At 50.8% G+C, this 18,537-nt stretch overlaps 29 non-coding genes across 29 annotated transcripts; 15 read left to right on the top strand and 14 right to left on the bottom strand.

The window, feature by feature from the left end:
* Nucleotides 1-256: 256 nt before the first annotated feature.
* TRNAE-UUC (transfer RNA glutamic acid (anticodon UUC)) lies at nt 257-328 on the bottom strand. Its single transcript has one exon. It is a non-coding gene; the product is annotated as a tRNA-Glu (tRNA).
* Nucleotides 329-461: 133 nt separating this feature from the next.
* Nucleotides 462-534, top strand: TRNAM-CAU (transfer RNA methionine (anticodon CAU)). The gene has a single exon. It is a non-coding gene; the product is annotated as a tRNA-Met (tRNA).
* Nucleotides 535-929: 395 nt separating this feature from the next.
* Nucleotides 930-1,001, bottom strand: TRNAE-UUC (transfer RNA glutamic acid (anticodon UUC)). Its single transcript has one exon. It is a non-coding gene; the product is annotated as a tRNA-Glu (tRNA).
* Nucleotides 1,002-1,134: 133 nt separating this feature from the next.
* On the top strand, nt 1,135-1,207 carry TRNAM-CAU (transfer RNA methionine (anticodon CAU)). Its single transcript has one exon. It is a non-coding gene; the product is annotated as a tRNA-Met (tRNA).
* Nucleotides 1,208-1,602: 395 nt separating this feature from the next.
* TRNAE-UUC (transfer RNA glutamic acid (anticodon UUC)) lies at nt 1,603-1,674 on the bottom strand. The gene has a single exon. It is a non-coding gene; the product is annotated as a tRNA-Glu (tRNA).
* Nucleotides 1,675-1,807: 133 nt separating this feature from the next.
* On the top strand, nt 1,808-1,880 carry TRNAM-CAU (transfer RNA methionine (anticodon CAU)). Its single transcript has one exon. It is a non-coding gene; the product is annotated as a tRNA-Met (tRNA).
* A 1,201-nt stretch (nt 1,881-3,081) lies between these two features.
* TRNAE-UUC (transfer RNA glutamic acid (anticodon UUC)) lies at nt 3,082-3,153 on the bottom strand. The gene has a single exon. It is a non-coding gene; the product is annotated as a tRNA-Glu (tRNA).
* Nucleotides 3,154-3,286: 133 nt separating this feature from the next.
* Nucleotides 3,287-3,359, top strand: TRNAM-CAU (transfer RNA methionine (anticodon CAU)). Its single transcript has one exon. It is a non-coding gene; the product is annotated as a tRNA-Met (tRNA).
* Nucleotides 3,360-3,754: 395 nt separating this feature from the next.
* On the bottom strand, nt 3,755-3,826 carry TRNAE-UUC (transfer RNA glutamic acid (anticodon UUC)). Its single transcript has one exon. It is a non-coding gene; the product is annotated as a tRNA-Glu (tRNA).
* Nucleotides 3,827-3,959: 133 nt separating this feature from the next.
* TRNAM-CAU (transfer RNA methionine (anticodon CAU)) lies at nt 3,960-4,032 on the top strand. Its single transcript has one exon. It is a non-coding gene; the product is annotated as a tRNA-Met (tRNA).
* A 600-nt stretch (nt 4,033-4,632) lies between these two features.
* TRNAM-CAU (transfer RNA methionine (anticodon CAU)) lies at nt 4,633-4,705 on the top strand. Its single transcript has one exon. It is a non-coding gene; the product is annotated as a tRNA-Met (tRNA).
* Nucleotides 4,706-5,100: 395 nt separating this feature from the next.
* TRNAE-UUC (transfer RNA glutamic acid (anticodon UUC)) lies at nt 5,101-5,172 on the bottom strand. Its single transcript has one exon. It is a non-coding gene; the product is annotated as a tRNA-Glu (tRNA).
* Nucleotides 5,173-5,305: 133 nt separating this feature from the next.
* TRNAM-CAU (transfer RNA methionine (anticodon CAU)) lies at nt 5,306-5,378 on the top strand. The gene has a single exon. It is a non-coding gene; the product is annotated as a tRNA-Met (tRNA).
* Nucleotides 5,379-5,773: 395 nt separating this feature from the next.
* TRNAE-UUC (transfer RNA glutamic acid (anticodon UUC)) lies at nt 5,774-5,845 on the bottom strand. The gene has a single exon. It is a non-coding gene; the product is annotated as a tRNA-Glu (tRNA).
* A 133-nt stretch (nt 5,846-5,978) lies between these two features.
* Nucleotides 5,979-6,051, top strand: TRNAM-CAU (transfer RNA methionine (anticodon CAU)). Its single transcript has one exon. It is a non-coding gene; the product is annotated as a tRNA-Met (tRNA).
* A 395-nt stretch (nt 6,052-6,446) lies between these two features.
* TRNAE-UUC (transfer RNA glutamic acid (anticodon UUC)) lies at nt 6,447-6,518 on the bottom strand. Its single transcript has one exon. It is a non-coding gene; the product is annotated as a tRNA-Glu (tRNA).
* A 133-nt stretch (nt 6,519-6,651) lies between these two features.
* Nucleotides 6,652-6,724, top strand: TRNAM-CAU (transfer RNA methionine (anticodon CAU)). The gene has a single exon. It is a non-coding gene; the product is annotated as a tRNA-Met (tRNA).
* A 1,201-nt stretch (nt 6,725-7,925) lies between these two features.
* Nucleotides 7,926-7,997, bottom strand: TRNAE-UUC (transfer RNA glutamic acid (anticodon UUC)). Its single transcript has one exon. It is a non-coding gene; the product is annotated as a tRNA-Glu (tRNA).
* Nucleotides 7,998-8,130: 133 nt separating this feature from the next.
* On the top strand, nt 8,131-8,203 carry TRNAM-CAU (transfer RNA methionine (anticodon CAU)). The gene has a single exon. It is a non-coding gene; the product is annotated as a tRNA-Met (tRNA).
* Nucleotides 8,204-8,598: 395 nt separating this feature from the next.
* Nucleotides 8,599-8,670, bottom strand: TRNAE-UUC (transfer RNA glutamic acid (anticodon UUC)). Its single transcript has one exon. It is a non-coding gene; the product is annotated as a tRNA-Glu (tRNA).
* Nucleotides 8,671-8,803: 133 nt separating this feature from the next.
* TRNAM-CAU (transfer RNA methionine (anticodon CAU)) lies at nt 8,804-8,876 on the top strand. Its single transcript has one exon. It is a non-coding gene; the product is annotated as a tRNA-Met (tRNA).
* Nucleotides 8,877-9,271: 395 nt separating this feature from the next.
* TRNAE-UUC (transfer RNA glutamic acid (anticodon UUC)) lies at nt 9,272-9,343 on the bottom strand. Its single transcript has one exon. It is a non-coding gene; the product is annotated as a tRNA-Glu (tRNA).
* A 133-nt stretch (nt 9,344-9,476) lies between these two features.
* On the top strand, nt 9,477-9,549 carry TRNAM-CAU (transfer RNA methionine (anticodon CAU)). The gene has a single exon. It is a non-coding gene; the product is annotated as a tRNA-Met (tRNA).
* Nucleotides 9,550-9,944: 395 nt separating this feature from the next.
* On the bottom strand, nt 9,945-10,016 carry TRNAE-UUC (transfer RNA glutamic acid (anticodon UUC)). Its single transcript has one exon. It is a non-coding gene; the product is annotated as a tRNA-Glu (tRNA).
* A 133-nt stretch (nt 10,017-10,149) lies between these two features.
* TRNAM-CAU (transfer RNA methionine (anticodon CAU)) lies at nt 10,150-10,222 on the top strand. The gene has a single exon. It is a non-coding gene; the product is annotated as a tRNA-Met (tRNA).
* Nucleotides 10,223-10,617: 395 nt separating this feature from the next.
* TRNAE-UUC (transfer RNA glutamic acid (anticodon UUC)) lies at nt 10,618-10,689 on the bottom strand. Its single transcript has one exon. It is a non-coding gene; the product is annotated as a tRNA-Glu (tRNA).
* Nucleotides 10,690-10,822: 133 nt separating this feature from the next.
* Nucleotides 10,823-10,895, top strand: TRNAM-CAU (transfer RNA methionine (anticodon CAU)). Its single transcript has one exon. It is a non-coding gene; the product is annotated as a tRNA-Met (tRNA).
* Nucleotides 10,896-11,290: 395 nt separating this feature from the next.
* Nucleotides 11,291-11,362, bottom strand: TRNAE-UUC (transfer RNA glutamic acid (anticodon UUC)). Its single transcript has one exon. It is a non-coding gene; the product is annotated as a tRNA-Glu (tRNA).
* Nucleotides 11,363-11,495: 133 nt separating this feature from the next.
* Nucleotides 11,496-11,568, top strand: TRNAM-CAU (transfer RNA methionine (anticodon CAU)). Its single transcript has one exon. It is a non-coding gene; the product is annotated as a tRNA-Met (tRNA).
* The last annotated feature ends 6,969 nt before the right edge of the window (nt 11,569-18,537 follow it).

Here is an 18,537-nt window from a genome sequence, read left to right as displayed (position 1 = left end):
AGCAGAGTTGCAAAAGGGGCTTGGAGCAACTGAAAATCTGACTTTGGACATTGCCTTTCTTGTCACCCGCCGAGAACTTTTGTAGATGGGGCGAAGAGAAAACAGCCAGTATTACAGAGGGAGGACCTTTTTCTGGCCAACAGCCGTTCTTCCCCTGCACTAATAGGCCCCCAAGGAGAAGGCTTTTGTTGGGCTCCGGTACGCTCACCTGGGAAGCTTGATTCTGATGAGCGCACCTTAGCCAAAAGGCAGGACGTTCCCATACCGGGAGTCGAACCCGGGCCGCCTGGGTGAAAACCAGGAATCCTGACCGCTAGACCATATGGGAGGCATTCGGTAAGAGCTGAATGCATCTGGGGGAAAAAGGAGCTCGAGAGCCAGAGGGGGGCATCAGCTCTGTCTAGACAGCAAACCATGAGCCAACTTACCTGGCGCGTGTGCGGCACAGTGGCAAAAGCACTGCCTCGTTAGTGCAGTAGGTAGCGCGTCAGTCTCATAATCTGAAGGTCGTGAGTTTAGTCCTCACACGGGGCACTGTCCTCATGCTTGGACAGCCTTTTGGTTAGGGCAAGTCCACCCTATAAGCGTACAAGCCTATCGCGGAGACTTTTGATCACTTTCCCACCCACTGAGATACCACTGAGAGTAGAGTCTGGACATCAGCGCTATCAGCAGCAGAGTTGCAAAAGGGGCTTGGAGCAACTGAAAATCTGACTTTGGACATTGCCTTTCTTGTCACCCGCCGAGAACTTTTGTAGATGGGGCGAAGAGAAAACAGCCAGTATTACAGAGGGAGGACCCTTTTCTGGCCAACAGCCGTTCTTCCCCTGCACTAATAGGCCCCCAAGGAGAAGGCTTTTGTTGGGCTCCGGTACGCTCACCTGGGAAGCTTGATTCTGATGAGCGCACCTTAGCCAAAAGGCAGGACGTTCCCATACCGGGAGTCGAACCCGGGCCGCCTGGGTGAAAACCAGGAATCCTGACCGCTAGACCATATGGGAGGCGCTCGGTAAGAGCTGAATGCATCTGGGGGAAAAAGGAGCTCGAGAGCCAGAGGGGGGCATCAGCTCTGTCGAGACAGCAAACCATGAGCCAACTTACCTGGCACGTGTGCGGCACAGTGGCAAAAGCACTGCCTCGTTAGCGCAGTAGGTAGCGCGTCAGTCTCATAATCTGAAGGTCGTGAGTTCAATCCTCACACGGGGCACTGTCCTCATGCTTGGACAGCCTTTTGGTTAGGGCAAGTCCACCCTATAAGCGTACAAGCCTATCGCGGAGACTTTTGATCACTTTCCCACCCACTGAGATACCACTGAGAGTAGAGTCTGGACATCAGCGCTATCAGCAGCAGAGTTGCAAAAGGGGCTTGGAGCAACTGAAAATCTGACTTTGGACATTGCCTTTCTTGTCACCCGCCGAGAACTTTTGTAGATGGGGCGAAGAGAAAACAGCCAGTATTACAGAGGGAGGACCTTTTTCTGGCCAACAGCCGTTCTTCCCCTGCACTAATAGGCCCCCAAGGAGAAGGCTTTTGTTGGGCTCCGGTACGCTCACCTGGGAAGCTTGATTCTGATGAGCGCACCTTAGCCAAAAGGCAGGACATTCCCATACCAGGAGTCGAACCCGGGCCGCCTGGGTGAAAACCAGGAATCCTGACCGCTAGACCATATGGGAGGCGTTCGGTAAGAGCTGAATGCATCTGGGGGAAAAAGGAGCTCGAGAGCCAGAGGGGGGCATCAGCTCTGTCTAGACAGCAAACCATGAGCCAACTTACCTGGCGCGTGTGCGGCACAGTGGCAAAAGCACTGCCTCGTTAGCGCAGTAGGTAGCGCGTCAGTCTCATAATCTGAAGGTCGTGAGTTCAATCCTCACACGGGGCACTGTCCTCATGCTTGGACAGCCTTTTGGTTAGGGCAAGTCCACCCTATAAGCGTACAAGCCTATCGCGGAGACTTTTGATCACTTTCCCACCCACTGTCACGGTCAGTTACCTGTCCAGGCGAGGCGGCTGGCACGCACGGATGTCGGCAGGCGTCCGGGGGCATCTCGGCCGGTCTCCATAATCGGCGGCCTGGCGTGGTGCGCTCGTGCGCGTCGCGTCGGGCGGCGCAGGCAATGGCGCCGAAAGGCGTTGCTGTGAGTGCCGCGTGCACGCGCGCGCGCGTGAGGGGCGTCTGTTTGTACATGTTGCTCTGACGTGGGCGTTGCGTGGCGCCGTGCGTTTCTGCGCACGCGCGTCGTACGTTACACTGGGCACGCCCAAACGGCCTATTTAAGCCTGGAGAGCACCACACTCTGGTTGCTGTAGTATTGCAGCAGGTTCTGTGAGTGTGTGTGTTCCCGTGTGCTGACTAAGCTCTGCCCTGATCTGATGTTACTGAACCTGGCTCGTCTGACTACCCGCTCTGTTGCCGACCTTTGCCAAGTACGACTACCCTCTCTGCTGCCGACCACTGCCTGTCTGATTACCCGCTCTGTTGCCGACCTCTGCCAAGTACGACTACCCTCTCTGCTGCCGACCACCGCCTGTTTGAGTATCCGCTTTGCTGCCAGACCTGTGCCCGTTCCTGGATCTGCTTCAGTCCTCAAGTCTACCTGGTGTTTGAGTCATTGCAGTACCAGACTCAACCTGTGGGAGCGCTACAGTGACTTCCTGCAAGCGCTCCTGCCCCGTGCCAACTGGAGATTCCTGTTTCCACTCCAGGGTTTCCCGTTGGTAAGTTGCAAGAGCTGCTACCTCCAGCACATCGGTCTCCAACCCTCAAGGTACCTTACACCCACTGAGATACCACTGAGAGTAGAGTCTGGACATCAGCGCTATCAGCAGCAGAGTTGCAAAAGGGGCTTGGAGCAACTGAAAATCTGACTTTGGACATTGCCTTTCTTGTCACCCGCCGAGAACTTTTGTAGATGGGGCGAAGAGAAAACAGCCAGTATTACAGAGGGAGGACCTTTTTCTGGCCAACAGCCGTTCTTCCCCTGCACTAATAGGCCCCCAAGGAGAAGGCTTTTGTTGGGCTCCGGTACGCTCACCTGGGAAGCTTGATTCTGATGAGCGCACCTTAGCCAAAAGGCAGGACGTTCCCATACCGGGAGTCGAACCCAGGCCGCCTGGGTGAAAACCAGGAATCCTGACCGCTGGACCATATGGGAGGCGTTCAGTAAGAGCTGAATGCATCTGGGGGAAAAAGGAGCTCGAGAGCCAGAGGGGGGCATCAGCTCTGTCTAGACAGCAAACTATGAGCCATCTTACCTGGCGCGTGTGCGGCACAGTGGCAAAAGCACTGCCTCGTTAGCGCAGTAGGTAGCGCGTCAGTCTCATAATCTGAAGGTCGTGAGTTCAATCCTCACACGGGGCACTGTCCTCATGCTTGGACAGCCTTTTGGTTAGGGCAAGTCCACCCTATAAGCGTACAAGCCTATCGCGGAGACTTTTGATCACTTTCCCACCCACTGAGATACCACTGAGAGTAGAGTCTGGACATCAGCGATATCAGCAGCAGAGTTGCAAAAGGGGCTTGGAGCAACTGAAAATCTGACTTTGGACATTGCCTTTCTTGTCACCCGCCGAGAACTTTTGTAGATGGGGCGAAGAGAAAACAGCCAGTATTACAGAGGGAGGACCTTTTTCTGGCCAACAGCCGTTCTTCCCCTGCACTAATAGGCCCCCAAGGAGAAGGCTTTTGTTGGGCTCCGGTACGCTCACCTGGGAAGCTTGATTCTGATGAGCGCATCTTAGCCAAAAGGCAGGACGTTCCCATACCGGGAGTCGAACCCAGGCCGCCTGGGTGAAAACCAGGAATCCTGACCGCTAGACCATATGGGAGGCATTCGGTAAGAGCTGAATGCATCTGGGGGAAAAAGGAGCTCGAGAGCCAGAGGGGGGCATCAGCTCTGTCTAGACAGCTAACCATGAGCCAACTTACCTGGCGCGTGTGCGGCACAGTGGCAAAAGCACTGCCTTGTTAGCGCAGTAGGTAGCGCGTCAGTCTCATAATCTGAAGGTCGTGAGTTCAATCCTCACACGGGGCACTGTCCTCATGCTTGGACAGCCTTTTGGTTAGGGCAAGTCCACCCTATAAGCGTACAAGCCTATCGCGGAGACTTTTGATCACTTTCCCACCCACTGAGATACCACTGAGAGTAGAGTCTGGACATCAGCGATATCAGCAGCAGAGTTGCAAAAGGGGCTTGGAGCAACTGAAAATCTGACTTTGGACATTGCCTTTCTTGTCACCCGCCGAGAACTTTTGTAGATGGGGCGAAGAGAAAACAGCCAGTATTACAGAGGGAGGACCTTTTTCTGGCCAACAGCCGTTCTTCCCCTGCACTAATAGGCCCCCAAGGAGAAGGCTTTTGTTGGGCTCCGGTACGCTCACCTGGGAAGCTTGATTCTGATGAGCGCACCTTAGCCAAAAGGCAGGACGTTCCCATACCAGGAGTCGAACCCGGGCCGCCTGGGTGAAAACGAGGAATCCTGACCGCTAGACCATATGGGAGGCGTTTGGTAAGAGCTGAATGCATCTGGGGGAAAAAGGAGCTCGAGAGCCAGAGGGGGGCATCAGCTCTGTCTAGACAGCAAACCATGAGCCAACTTACCTGGCGCGTGTGCGGCACAGTGGCAAAAGCACTGCCTCGTTAGCGCAGTAGGTAGCGCGTCAGTCTCATAATCTGAAGGTCGTGAGTTCAATCCTTACACGGGGCACTGTCCTCATGCTTGGACAGCCTTTTGGTTAGGGCAAGTCCACCCTATAAGCGTACAAGCCTATCGCGGAGACTTTTGATCACTTTCCCACCCACTGAGATACCACTGAGAGTAGAGTCTGGACATCAGCGCTATCAGCAGCAGAGTTGCAAAAGGGGCTTGGAGCAACTGAAAATCTGACTTTGGACATTGCCTTTCTTGTCACCCGCCGAGAACTTTTGTAGATGGGGCGAAGAGAAAACAGCCAGTATTACAGAGGGAGGACCTTTTTCTGGCCAACAGCCGTTCTTCCCCTGCACTAATAGGCCCCCAAGGAGAAGGCTTTTGTTGGGCTCCGGTACGCTCACCTGGGAAGCTTGATTCTGATGAGCGCACCTTAGCCAAAAGGCAGGACGTTCCCATACCAGGAGTCGAACCCGGGCCGCCTGGGTGAAAACCAGGAATCCTGACCGCTAGACCATATGGGAGGCATTCGGTAAGAGCTGAATGCATCTGGGGGAAAAAGGAGCTCGAGAGCCAGAGGGGGGCATCAGCTCTGTCTAGACAGCAAACCATGAGCCAACTTACCTGGCGCGTGTGCGGCACAGTGGCAAAAGCACTGCCTCGTTAGTGCAGTAGGTAGCGCGTCAGTCTCATAATCTGAAGGTCGTGAGTTTAGTCCTCACACGGGGCACTGTCCTCATGCTTGGACAGCCTTTTGGTTAGGGCAAGTCCACCCTATAAGCGTACAAGCCTATCGCGGAGACTTTTGATCACTTTCCCACCCACTGAGATACCACTGAGAGTAGAGTCTGGACATCAGCGCTATCAGCAGCAGAGTTGCAAAAGGGGCTTGGAGCAACTGAAAATCTGACTTTGGACATTGCCTTTCTTGTCACCCGCCGAGAACTTTTGTAGATGGGGCGAAGAGAAAACAGCCAGTATTACAGAGGGAGGACCTTTTTCTGGCCAACAGCCGTTCTTCCCCTGCACTAATAGGCCCCCAAGGAGAAGGCTTTTGTTGGGCTCCGGTACGCTCACCTGGGAAGCTTGATTCTGATGAGCGCACCTTAGCCAAAAGGCAGGACGTTCCCATACCAGGAGTCGAACCCGGGCCGCCTGGGTGAAAACCAGGAATCCTGACCGCTAGACCATATGGGAGGCATTCGGTAAGAGCTGAATGCATCTGGGGGAAAAAGGAGCTCGAGAGCCAGAGGGGGGCATCAGCTCTGTCTAGACAGCAAACCATGAGCCAACTTACCTGGCGCGTGTGCGGCACAGTGGCAAAAGCACTGCCTCGTTAGTGCAGTAGGTAGCGCGTCAGTCTCATAATCTGAAGGTCGTGAGTTTAGTCCTCACACGGGGCACTGTCCTCATGCTTGGACAGCCTTTTGGTTAGGGCAAGTCCACCCTATAAGCGTACAAGCCTATCGCGGAGACTTTTGATCACTTTCCCACCCACTGAGATACCACTGAGAGTAGAGTCTGGACATCAGCGCTATCAGCAGCAGAGTTGCAAAAGGGGCTTGGAGCAACTGAAAATCTGACTTTGGACATTGCCTTTCTTGTCACCCGCCGAGAACTTTTGTAGATGGGGCGAAGAGAAAACAGCCAGTATTACAGAGGGAGGACCTTTTTCTGGCCAACAGCCGTTCTTCCCCTGCACTAATAGGCCCCCAAGGAGAAGGCTTTTGTTGGGCTCCGGTACGCTCACCTGGGAAGCTTGATTCTGATGAGCGCACCTTAGCCAAAAGGCAGGACGTTCCCATACCGGGAGTCGAACCCGGGCCGCCTGGGTGAAAACCAGGAATCCTGACCGCTAGACCATATGGGAGGCGTTCGGTAAGAGCTGAATGCATCTGGGGGAAAAAGGAGCTCGAGAGCCAGAGGGGGGCATCAGCTCTGTCTAGACAGCAAACCATGAGCCAACTTACCTGGCGCGTGTGCGGCACAGTGGCAAAAGCACTGCCTCGTTAGCGCAGTAGGTAGCGCGTCAGTCTCATAATCTGAAGGTCGTGAGTTCAATCCTCACACGGGGCACTGTCCTCATGCTTGGACAGCCTTTTGGTTAGGGCAAGTCCACCCTATAAGCGTACAAGCCTATCGCGGAGACTTTTGATCACTTTCCCACCCACTGTCACGGTCAGTTACCTGTCCAGGCGAGGCGGCTGGCACGCACGGATGTCGGCAGGCGTCCGGGGGCATCTCGGCCGGTCTCCATAATCGGCGGCCTGGCGTGGTGCGCTCGTGCGCGTCGCGTCGGGCGGCGCAGGCAATGGCGCCGGAAGGCGTTGCTGTGAGTGCCGCGTGCACGCGCGCGCGCGTGAGGGGCGTCTGTTTGTACATGTTGCTCTGACGTGGGCGTTGTGTGGCGCCGTGCGTTTCTGCGCACGCGCGTCGTACGTTACGCTGGGCACGCCCAAACGGCCTATTTAAGCCTGGAGAGCACCACACTCTGGTTGCTGTAGTATTGCAGCAAGTTCTGTGAGTGTGTGTGTTCCCGTGTGCTGACTAAGCTCTGCCCTGATCTGATGTTACTGAACCTGGCTCGTCTGACTACCCGCTCTGTTGCCGACCTTTGCCAAGTACGACTACCCTCTCTGCTGCCGACCACTGCCTGTCTGATTACCCGCTCTGTTGCCGACCTCTGCCAAGTACGACTACCCTCTCTGCTGCCGACCACCGCCTGTTTGAGTATCCGCTTTGCTGCCAGACCTGTGCCCGTTCCTGGATCTGCTTCAGTCCTCAAGTCTACCTGGTGTTTGAGTCATTGCAGTACCAGACTCAACCTGTGGGAGCGCTACAGTGACTTCCTGCAAGCGCTCCTGCCCCGTGCCAACTGGAGATTCCTGTTTCCACTCCAGGGTTTCCCGTTGGTAAGTTGCAAGAGCTGCTACCTCCAGCACATCGGTCTCCAACCCTCAGGGTACCTTACACCCACTGAGATACCACTGAGAGTAGAGTCTGGACATCAGCGCTATCAGCAGCAGAGTTGCAAAAGGGGCTTGGAGCAACTGAAAATCTGACTTTGGACATTGCCTTTCTTGTCACCCGCCGAGAACTTTTGTAGATGGGGCGAAGAGAAAACAGCCAGTATTACAGAGGGAGGACCTTTTTCTGGCCAACAGCCGTTCTTCCCCTGCACTAATAGGCCCCCAAGGAGAAGGCTTTTGTTGGGCTCCGGTACGCTCACCTGGGAAGCTTGATTCTGATGAGCGCACCTTAGCCAAAAGGCAGGACGTTCCCATACCGGGAGTCGAACCCGGGCCGCCTGGGTGAAAACCAGGAATCCTGACCGCTAGACCATATGGGAGGCAATCAGTAAGAGCTGAATGCATCTGGGGGAAAAAGGAGCTCGAGAGCCAGAGGGGGGCATCAGCTCTGTCTAGACAGCAAACTATGAGCCATCTTACCTGGCGCGTGTGCGGCACAGTGGCAAAAGCACTGCCTCGTTAGCGCAGTAGGTAGCGCGTCAGTCTCATAATCTGAAGGTCGTGAGTTCAATCCTCACACGGGGCACTGTCCTCATGCTTGGACAGCCTTTTGGTTAGGGCAAGTCCACCCTATAAGCGTACAAGCCTATCGCGGAGACTTTTGATCACTTTCCCACCCACTGAGATACCACTGAGAGTAGAGTCTGGACATCAGCGATATCAGCAGCAGAGTTGCAAAAGGGGCTTGGAGCAACTGAAAATCTGACTTTGGACATTGCCTTTCTTGTCACCCGCCGAGAACTTTTGTAGATGGGGCGAAGAGAAAACAGCCAGTATTACAGAGGGAGGACCTTTTTCTGGCCAACAGCCGTTCTTCCCCTGCACTAATAGGCCCCCAAGGAGAAGGCTTTTGTTGGGCTCCGGTACGCTCACCTGGGAAGCTTGATTCTGATGAGCGCACCTTAGCCAAAAGTCAGGACGTTCCCATACCAGGAGTCGAACCCGGGCCGCCTGGGTGAAAACCAGGAATCCTGACCGCTAGACCATATGGGAGGCATTCGGTAAGAGCTGAATGCATCTGGGGGAAAAAGGAGCTCGAGAGCCAGAGGGGGGCATCAGCTCTGTCTAGACAGCAAACCATGAGCCAACTTACCTGGCGCGTGTGCGGCACAGTGGCAAAAGCACTGCCTCGTTAGTGCAGTAGGTAGCGCGTCAGTCTCATAATCTGAAGGTCGTGAGTTTAGTCCTCACACGGGGCACTGTCCTCATGCTTGGACAGCCTTTTGGTTAGGGCAAGTCCACCCTATAAGCGTACAAGCCTATCGCGGAGACTTTTGATCACTTTCCCACCCACTGAGATACCACTGAGAGTAGAGTCTGGACATCAGCGCTATCAGCAGCAGAGTTGCAAAAGGGGCTTGGAGCAACTGAAAATCTGACTTTGGACATTGCCTTTCTTGTCACCCGCCGAGAACTTTTGTAGATGGGGCGAAGAGAAAACAGCCAGTATTACAGAGGGAGGACCTTTTTCTGGCCAACAGCCGTTCTTCCCCTGCACTAATAGGCCCCCAAGGAGAAGGCTTTTGTTGGGCTCCGGTACGCTCACCTGGAAAGCTTGATTCTGATGAGCGCACCTTAGCCAAAAGGCAGGACGTTCCCATACCGGGAGTCGAACCCGGGCCGCCTGGGTGAAAACCAGGAATCCTGACCGCTAGACCATATGGGAGGCGTTCGGTAAGAGCTGAATGCATCTGGGGGAAAAAGGAGCTCGAGAGCCAGAGGGGGGCATCAGCTCTGTCTAGACAGCAAACCATGAGCCAACTTACCTGGCACGTGTGCGGCACAGTGGCAAAAGCACTGCCTCGTTAGCGCAGTAGGTAGCGCGTCAGTCTCATAATCTGAAGGTCGTGAGTTCAATCCTCACATGGGGCACTGTCCTCATGCTTGGACAGCCTTTTGGTTAGGGCAAGTCCACCCTATAAGCGTACAAGCCTATCGCGGAGACTTTTGATCACTTTCCCACCCACTGAGATACCACTGAGAGTAGAGTCTGGACATCAGCGCTATCAGCAGCAGAGTTGCAAAAGGGGCTTGGAGCAACTGAAAATCTGACTTTGGACATTGCCTTTCTTGTCACCCGCCGAGAACTTTTGTAGATGGGGCGAAGAGAAAACAGCCAGTATTACAGAGGGAGGACCTTTTTCTGGCCAACAGCCGTTCTTCCCCTGCACTAATAGGCCCCCAAGGAGAAGGCTTTTGTTGGGCTCCGGTACGCTCACCTGGGAAGCTTGATTCTGATGAGCGCACCTTAGCCAAAAGGCAGGACGTTCTCATACCGGGAGTCGAACCCGGGCCGCCTGGGTGAAAACCAGGAATCCTGACCGCTAGACCATATGGGAGGCGCTCGGTAAGAGCTGAATGCATCTGGGGGAAAAAGGAGCTCGAGAGCCAGAGGGGGGCATCAGCTCTGTCGAGACAGCAAACCATGAGCCAACTTACCTGGCACGTGTGCGGCACAGTGGCAAAAGCACTGCCTCGTTAGCGCAGTAGGTAGCGCGTCAGTCTCATAATCTGAAGGTCGTGAGTTCAATCCTCACACGGGGCACTGTCCTCATGCTTGGACAGCCTTTTGGTTAGGGCAAGTCCACCCTATAAGCGTACAAGCCTATCGTGGAGACTTTTGATCACTTTCCCACCCACTGAGATACCACTGAGAGTAGAGTCTGGACATCAGCGCTATCAGCAGCAGAGTTGCAAAAGGGGCTTGGAGCAACTGAAAATCTGACTTTGGACATTGCCTTTCTTGTCACCCGCCGAGAACTTTTGTAGATGGGGCGAAGAGAAAACAGACAGTATTACAGAGGGAGGACCTTTTTCTGGCCAACAGCCGTTCTTCCCCTGCAATAATAGGCCCCCAAGGAGAAGGCTTTTGTTGGGCTCCGGTACGCTCACCTGGGAAGCTTGATTCTGATGAGCGCACCTTAGCCAAAAGGCAGGACGTTCCCATACCGGGAGTCGAACCCGGGCCGCCTGGGTGAAAACCAGGAATCCTGACCGCTAGACCATATGGGAGGCGTTCGGTAAGAGCTGAATGCATCTGGGGGAAAAAGGAGCTCGAGAGCCAGAGGGGGGCATCAGCTCTGTCTAGACAGCAAACCATGAGCCAACTTACCTGGCGCGTGTGCGGCACAGTGGCAAAAGCACTGCCTCGTTAGCGCAGTAGGTAGCGCGTCAGTCTCATAATCTGAAGGTCGTGAGTTCAATCCTCACACGGGGCACTGTCCTCATGCTTGGACAGCCTTTTGGTTAGGGCAAGTCCACCCTATAAGCGTACAAGCCTATCGCGGAGACTTTTGATCACTTTCCCACCCACTGAGATACCACTGAGAGTAGAGTCTGGACATCAGCGCTATCAGCAGCAGAGTTGCAAAAGGGGCTTGGAGCAACTGAAAATCTGACTTTGGACATTGCCTTTCTTGTCACCCGCCGAGAACTTTTGTAGATGGGGCGAAGAGAAAAAAGCCAGTATTACAGAGGGAGGACCTTTTTCTGGCCAACAGCCGTTCTTCCCCTGCACTAATAGGCCCCCAAGGAGAAGGCTTTTGTTGGGCTCCGGTACGCTCACCTGGGAAGCTTGATTCTGATGAGCGCACCTTAGCCAAAAGGCAGGACGTTCCCATACCAGGAGTCGAACCCGGGCCGCCTGGGTGAAAACCAGGAATCATGACCGCTAGACCATATGGGAGGCGTTCGGTAAGAGCTGAATGCATCTGGGGGAAAAAGGAGCTCGAGAGCCAGAGGGGGGCATCAGCTCTGTCTAGACAGCAAACCATGAGCCAACTTACCTGGCGCGTGTGCGGCACAGTGGCAAAAGCACTGCCTCGTTAGCGCAGTAGGTAGCGCGTCAGTCTCATAATCTGAAGGTCGTGAGTTCAATCCTCACACGGGGCACTGTCCTCATGCTTGGACAGCCTTTTGGTTAGGGCAAGTCCACCCTATAAGCGTACAAGCCTATCGCGGAGACTTTTGATCACTTTCCCACCCACTGTCACGGTCAGTTACCTGTCCAGGCGAGGCGGCTGGCACGCACGGATGTCGGCAGGCGTCCGGGGGCATCTCGGCCGGTCTCCATAATCGGCGGCCTGGCGTGGTGCGCTCGTGCGCGTCGCGTCGGGCGGCGCAGGCAATGGCGCCGGAAGGCGTTGCTGTGAGTGCCGCGTGCACGTGAGGGGCGTCTGTTTGTACATGTTGCTCTGACGTGGGCGTTGCGTGGCGCCGTGCGTTTCTGCGCACGCGCGTCGTACGTTACGCTGGGCACGCCCAAACGGCCTATTTAAGCCTGGAGAGCACCACACTCTGGTTGCTGTAGTATTGCAGCAAGTTCTGTGAGTGTGTGTGTTCCCGTGTGCTGACTAAGCTCTGCCCTGATCTGATGTTACTGAACCTGGCTCGTCTGACTACCCGCTCTGTTGCCGACCTTTGCCAAGTACGACTACCCTCTCTGCTGCCGACCACTGCCTGTCTGATTACCCGCTCTGTTGCCGACCTCTGCCAAGTACGACTACCCTCTCTGCTGCCGACCACCGCCTGTTTGAGTATCCGCTTTGCTGCCAGACCTGTGCCCGTTCCTGGATCTGCTTCAGTCCTCAAGTCTACCTGGTGTTTGAGTCATTGCAGTACCAGACTCAACCTGTGGGAGCGCTACAGTGACTTCCTGCAAGCGCTCCTGCCCCGTGCCAACTGGAGATTCCTGTTTCCACTCCAGGGTTTCCCGTTGGTAAGTTGCAAGAGCTGCTACCTCCAGCACATCGGTCTCCAACCCTCAAGGTACCTTACAAAATACTACAGCCAAATGGAGACCGCTGAGGTAGCGAATGTTCTGAGCACTCTTTGCACCCAAATGGCTACCTTAACTGATGCTTTCAAAGAACTACAGGCCGGACATGTTCGACTAGAAGGACGTATCAACACACTTGCTAACAGTGATGGTTCAGCTGCAGTCACCCCTAGCCATTCTGCTCCTGTGGCCTCAGAGCCAGTTCCGCCTACTCCAGCTTCAGTTCCAGTTTTGCCACCAGCTCCTGAACCCCGAGTACCACTGCCTGATCGATTTTCTGGTGACCGCACTAAATTCCGTACCTTTCGGAACTCCTGTCAACTTTACTTTGCTCTGCAACCAAGGACCTTCGCCAATGAAGAAACAAAGGTGGGATTTATTATATCATTACTTCAAGGGGAACCCCAATCATGGGCTCATCATTTGATGGAGCAAAAACATCAGACTCTTGCCTCTGTACAATCACTCTTTGAAGCTATGGCGATATTATATGACGATCCGCAACGTATTGCTACTGCTGAGTCTTCCTTACAAAATTTACGTCAAGGACGCAGGCCGGTGGAGGAGTACACCTCGGAGTTTAGAAGGTGGGCCGCGGACACGGATTGGAACGAGTCTGCCTTAAAGTTCCAATACCGTATGGGGTTGTCAGACCAACTCAAGGATGAGTTGGCAAGAATAGGAGTCCCTGATACTCTGGAGGAATTGGTCAAGGTGGCTATCCAGCTGGATCGCCGCTTTCGAGAGCGTCTTCTGGAAAGGAAAAACACCGCCCGGCCACTATGGTTTCCATCTTCTGTAACTCCGGCTCCTGCAACAGCATCAGCTTCTGATCAGCCTGAACCGATGCAATTAGGTCTTATCCGCCCATCTTTATCTGCTGAAGAGAGAATGAGACGCCGTCAATGCAACCTATGCCTGTATTGTGGAGCTTCTGGTCACTTCCTTAGAGCTTGTCCTGTCCGACCTTCCGGTAAGGAAATTTTCATCAGAGCTTCTCCAACCCAGCCTACGGTAGCTTTTACTAATCTTTTGTCTATACCTGTTTCTTTCCAGCTCCCAGGAAGAATCCTTAATGCACACGCCATCATAGATTCCGGAGCCTGCAGTTGCTTTTTGGACATTACATATGCTACTACTCACCAATTTCCGACACAACCTCGCAAGGAACCATTGTTTATCCATCTTGCTGATGGTTCCGGCATAAGCTCAGGTCCTGTTACAGTTGAATCCTTACCCATCCTTACCAGCATTAACCAGGATCATCAGGAGCTTTTAAAGTTTTTTTTTTTTTTTTTTTTTTTTTTTTTTTTTTTCTTTTTTTTTTTTTTTTTTCTTTTTAAACTCAGTACACATACCCAGATTCGTGAGTAATCAGTTACATGGGGCATTAGCAGTTTCTTTTCTTGCCATACCCCTAAACTGAAATGTGTAATCATCATGGTTTAAATATCGTGAGTTGGTAAGCGTTAAGTAGGTATCACTGTATTCCTCTTCATCACTGCGCCCTTATTTCTCCCGACTACCTGACTGTTGCTGGGACAATTATCTAGTTATCTTTCTCATACAACAATCATATACATGGGCCCCATCCACAGCCTGCAAATACTCCTCTCATCTCTCCATCTTCTCTCTTAAAGGATATCTGTACCTTGCAACTAACATACGCGTCTCAGACATACCATTCACAGTCACTCTGTCATCCATTCTCTCCCCGGGGTCCCCCGTCCCACCCCAACACCAACCATTACCGCCCACTTCCAACCCCAACAACCCTCTCTGATGACTCCGAATTCTCAGTTCATTCCCTCCCCAGTGTAAACCTAACCAAGATTAGCCACAAGACTTCTCCATATTTCTTCTACCTTATTCGTGGTTCCCAGCTCCATGTTCTTACACAGTTCATCCATCCTAGCAAACCATTCTCCTATATCTAGCCTAGACGGGTTTTTCCAGTTGTTAGCGATAATACTTTTGGCAACGATCGTGCCATATTCTTTAATCAGTGAGCATCCCGGGCTTTCTTTTTTAACTGTATAACTGAGGATTGCTTCCTTCGGGGTAAGTTCAAATTTTCCTTTTAGCAATCTCCCGGCCAGAAGGATGATATCATCCCAAAATTTTCTGACTATCGGGCACTGCCACCACATATGTAAGGTATCTCCGTCCCCCTGTCCACACCTCCAACACATCACCTTGCGGTTTGCAAACTTACCAACACGGGATGGTGTCATGTACCATCTACCAATTGTTTTAAATTGGGTCAATTGTAGTCTTGGATCTTTGATTTTAAAAGTATTTACCCATATTTGTGGCCATAACCCTTCCAGACTGGACCCCAGGTCACTTTCCCATTTTCTGCAATATGCCGGGAGGTCCTGGTCATATTCTGCTGCGCAGATGTCTGCGTATAAACTGGAAATGGATTTATTCATTTTTTTTCCCAGATAAAAGTGTCTCTCGAAGTTATTCAGCTCCCTCTTCTGAACCACCCTCGAGGCAAACTTACAGAAGAAACTATGTATCTGGGAGAGACCCCAAAAACCAATCTGGTCACTACACTCAAGAATCGATCTAATTCCGAGCGTGGGGTTTCCCCCAATATCTACAGCACGTGTTTCACGACTTATATTATGTTTACCAAACCAAGCTGGGTCAAGACCTGGGGGGAAGTCTGGATTATCTCGTAGGGTTATCAAGGGGGAAAACCCCGTTTTTTTTTGCCATTTTTCAATTATCCAGAGTACTGATTTCAGGGTTGGTTTAATCAACGGATGGGAAGATGTGTTATAGACTTTATTGATATTTTTAGTGATCCAAGTAAAGACTAGATCAAAATCTGCTTCTTCTTCCTCCAACCGTGGCCATATCTTATTCTCAGTACCAGTGGTGGTCTCCCTTTTCCATTCTAGAAATCTTGTCAGATGTACACTTTTATGATAGTTATATAAATTTGGAGCGGCAAGTCCGCCCTGGTCTTTTCTTTTCATGACTAATTTATAGTTTATTCTGTGTTTAGCATTGTTCCAGATAAAATTCTGGAATATCTTGTGCCAATTCTGGAACCATATATTAGGGATGGCTATTGGTAGACTCTGCAACAAAAAGATGAGTTTAGGGAGGATCAACATTTTAATAATGTTAATCCTACCAATTAAGTTGAAACACGGACGGTCCCAGGATCTCAGCTTCTTTTTACATTCACCCACTATTTTCAAAAAGTTGTTTTTAAAAATCGAATCAAGATTGCTGGTAAGATTGATACCTAAATATTTAATTGCATGATTATTACCTTTAAACTCACTATTCTGTTTTATCTCTTCCATGAGTTCTGCCGAACAGCCTATATTTAGAATCTCTGTTTTTTCTTTATTAAGTTTAAAATTTGAATATTTTGCAAAAAAATTAAATTTATCTCGACAATTTATTGTTGAATTAAGTGGATCTGTCAAAGTTAGGAGTAAATCGTCGGCATAGGCCAGGATCTTCATCTCGCCTTGTCTAGTTTTTATACCTCTGATTTCCTCATCCTGTTGGATAGCTTGAATAATTGTTTCAATGCCGAGATTAAATAGAATGGGGGACAAGGGACATCCTTGCCTAACCCCGTTTGAGATAGGAAAAGGAGCTTTTAAAGTTTGACCTAGTATCCTCCCCAGTATACCCTGTTATCCTAGGACTACCTTGGCTTCAGGCACATAATCCCATCATCAATTGGTCATCTGGTTCTGTGTCATTTGAGTCCAGTTATTGCAGACAATGTCATGTACCTGCTCCAACAGGATCATTATTATGCACCTCCTCATTGCAAGAAGTCATCCCAGTTCAATATCATAAGTATCTCGATGTTTTCGATAAAAAGGGGGCTGATCAGCTACCCCCACATCGTCCTTACGACTGTCCAATTGACCTACATCCTGGAGCACCAATTCCTTTTGGTCGTATGTTTCCCCTTTCTGATCCTGAACAAGAAACCTTAAGACAATATATAGAAGAAAATCTCAAAAAAGGATTCATACAACCATCCACTTCCCCGGCGGGTGCGGGGATTTTCTTTGTAGAAAAGAAGGACAAGACTCTTCGTCCATGTATCGATTATCGTGAATTAAACAAGATCACAATCAAGAATCGATACCCGTTACCTTTGGTCCCTGAGCTGTTTCAAAAATTAAGAGAAGCCAAAATCTTTACCAAATTAGATCTTAGAGGTGCATACAATTTGATAAGAATAAGGGCTGGGGACGAATGGAAGACAGCCTTCAGGTCTAGATTTGGTCACTTCGAATATCGGGTCATGCCATTTGGGCTATGTAATGCCCCAGCTACCTTCCAACACTTCATTAACGATGTTCTTAAGGACTTCTTGGATCATTTCATTATCGTCTACTTGGATGACATCCTTGTATTCTCGCCTTCAGTGGAGATTCATCGCTCTCAAGTAGGTCAAGTTCTGTCTCGGCTTAGGTTGCATAAACTTTATGTAAAGGCAGAAAAATGCGAGTTTGAAAAAGAATCAATTCAGTTCTTGGGTCTTATCATCTCTGCAGAAGGATTTACCATGGATCCACAAAAGATTCAGGCAATCATCGATTGGCCACCTCCTACGAACAAGAAGGCAGTTCAACGGTTTATCGGTTTTTAAAATTTTTACCGAGGTTCATCAAACATTTTTCAGCAATAATCTTACCTATCACTCAACTTACTCGTCAGCAAGAACGATTTGTCTGGAGTACTGAAGCGCAAGCCTCTTTTGAAAGACTCAAGGAATTGTTTACAACTGCTCCCATTCTTAGACACCCTGACCCTGCCTTGCTTTATTTATTGGAAGTGGATGCATCTGAAATGGCGGTGGGAGCAGTTCTATCTCAGAGACAAGGGGTGAAATTCCTGCTACATCCAGTGGCATATTTCTCTAGGAAACTGACTCCTGCTGAGAGGAATTATGATGTCGGGGATAGAGAATTGTTGGCAATTAAGAACGCTTTAGAGGAATGGAGGTACTTACTGGAAGGTGCAAGTCACCCTATTTTGATCTACACGGATCATCAAAATCTTGAGTATCTAAAGACTGCTAAGAGACTGAACCCCAGACAAGCAAGATGGGCACTTTTTTTTTCTAGATTCTCTTTCCACATAACATATCGACCTGGGTCAAAGAACATCAAACCAGATGCCTTATCTCGGATGTTTCCGGAGGAGGAAGTGTCACCAGTTTGTCCAGATACAATTCTGTCAAGTCATAATTTCCTGATTCTACAACCTGATCTGGTCAAGCAAATTCAGCAGAGTAAATTCGGGCTTTCTGATACAGATGAGTCATTTCTAATGTTCAAGGATGGTCTATGGTATCATGAAGATAAAATCTTTATTCCTCAAGATCTTCGCACATCAGTGTTAAAACTGTGTCATGACCATCAACTGGCAGGTCATTTTGGGGTATCCAAGACTCAGGAGCTGGTGCAACGTTCCTTTTGGTGGCCTGATCTAAGGAAGGATTGTAAAGAGTACGTGAGAGCCTGTAGAACCTGTTGTTGTGCCAAAGGATCTAGATTGAAGCCATGGGGACTCTTAGATCCTCTACCAGTGCCTCCAAGACCCTGGTTTTCAATTGCCATGGATTTTATTGTGGAATTGCCTGTTTCGGAAGGATTTAACACCATTTTTGTGGTAATAGACCGATTGTCTAAGATGGCGCACTTCATACCCATGCATAATACGCCGTCTGCACAAACAACAGCTACTACCTTTATCAGAGAAATTGTTCGGCTGCATGGTGTCCCAGGAGATATAGTCTCTGACAGAGGGACTCAGTTTACTTCCCGGTTTTGGAGAGCATTATGCAAACTACTGGATATACAATTACATTTTTCATCGGCCTACCACCCTCAGTCAAATGGACAAACGGAACGAACAAATCAGACTTTAGAACAGTACCTCAGGTGTTTTTTGACTACTACACAGGATAATTGGCTTCATCTGTTACCTTTGGCTGAATTTGTGTAAGGAAACGCGGAAATGCCGCCGTCTCTCAAGGTGAGGCGGCTGTTTCCGCGTCCAGCATGGCGTCACAACGCGGAAAAAAC

This window comes from Hyperolius riggenbachi, chromosome 3 (assembly GCF_040937935.1).
Source record: "Hyperolius riggenbachi isolate aHypRig1 chromosome 3, aHypRig1.pri, whole genome shotgun sequence".
In the NCBI taxonomy this organism is placed as follows: Eukaryota; Metazoa; Chordata; class Amphibia; order Anura; family Hyperoliidae; genus Hyperolius; species Hyperolius riggenbachi.
The sequence above is the reverse complement of the archived record's forward strand: the minus strand, read 5'-3'. Positions and strand labels throughout refer to the sequence as shown.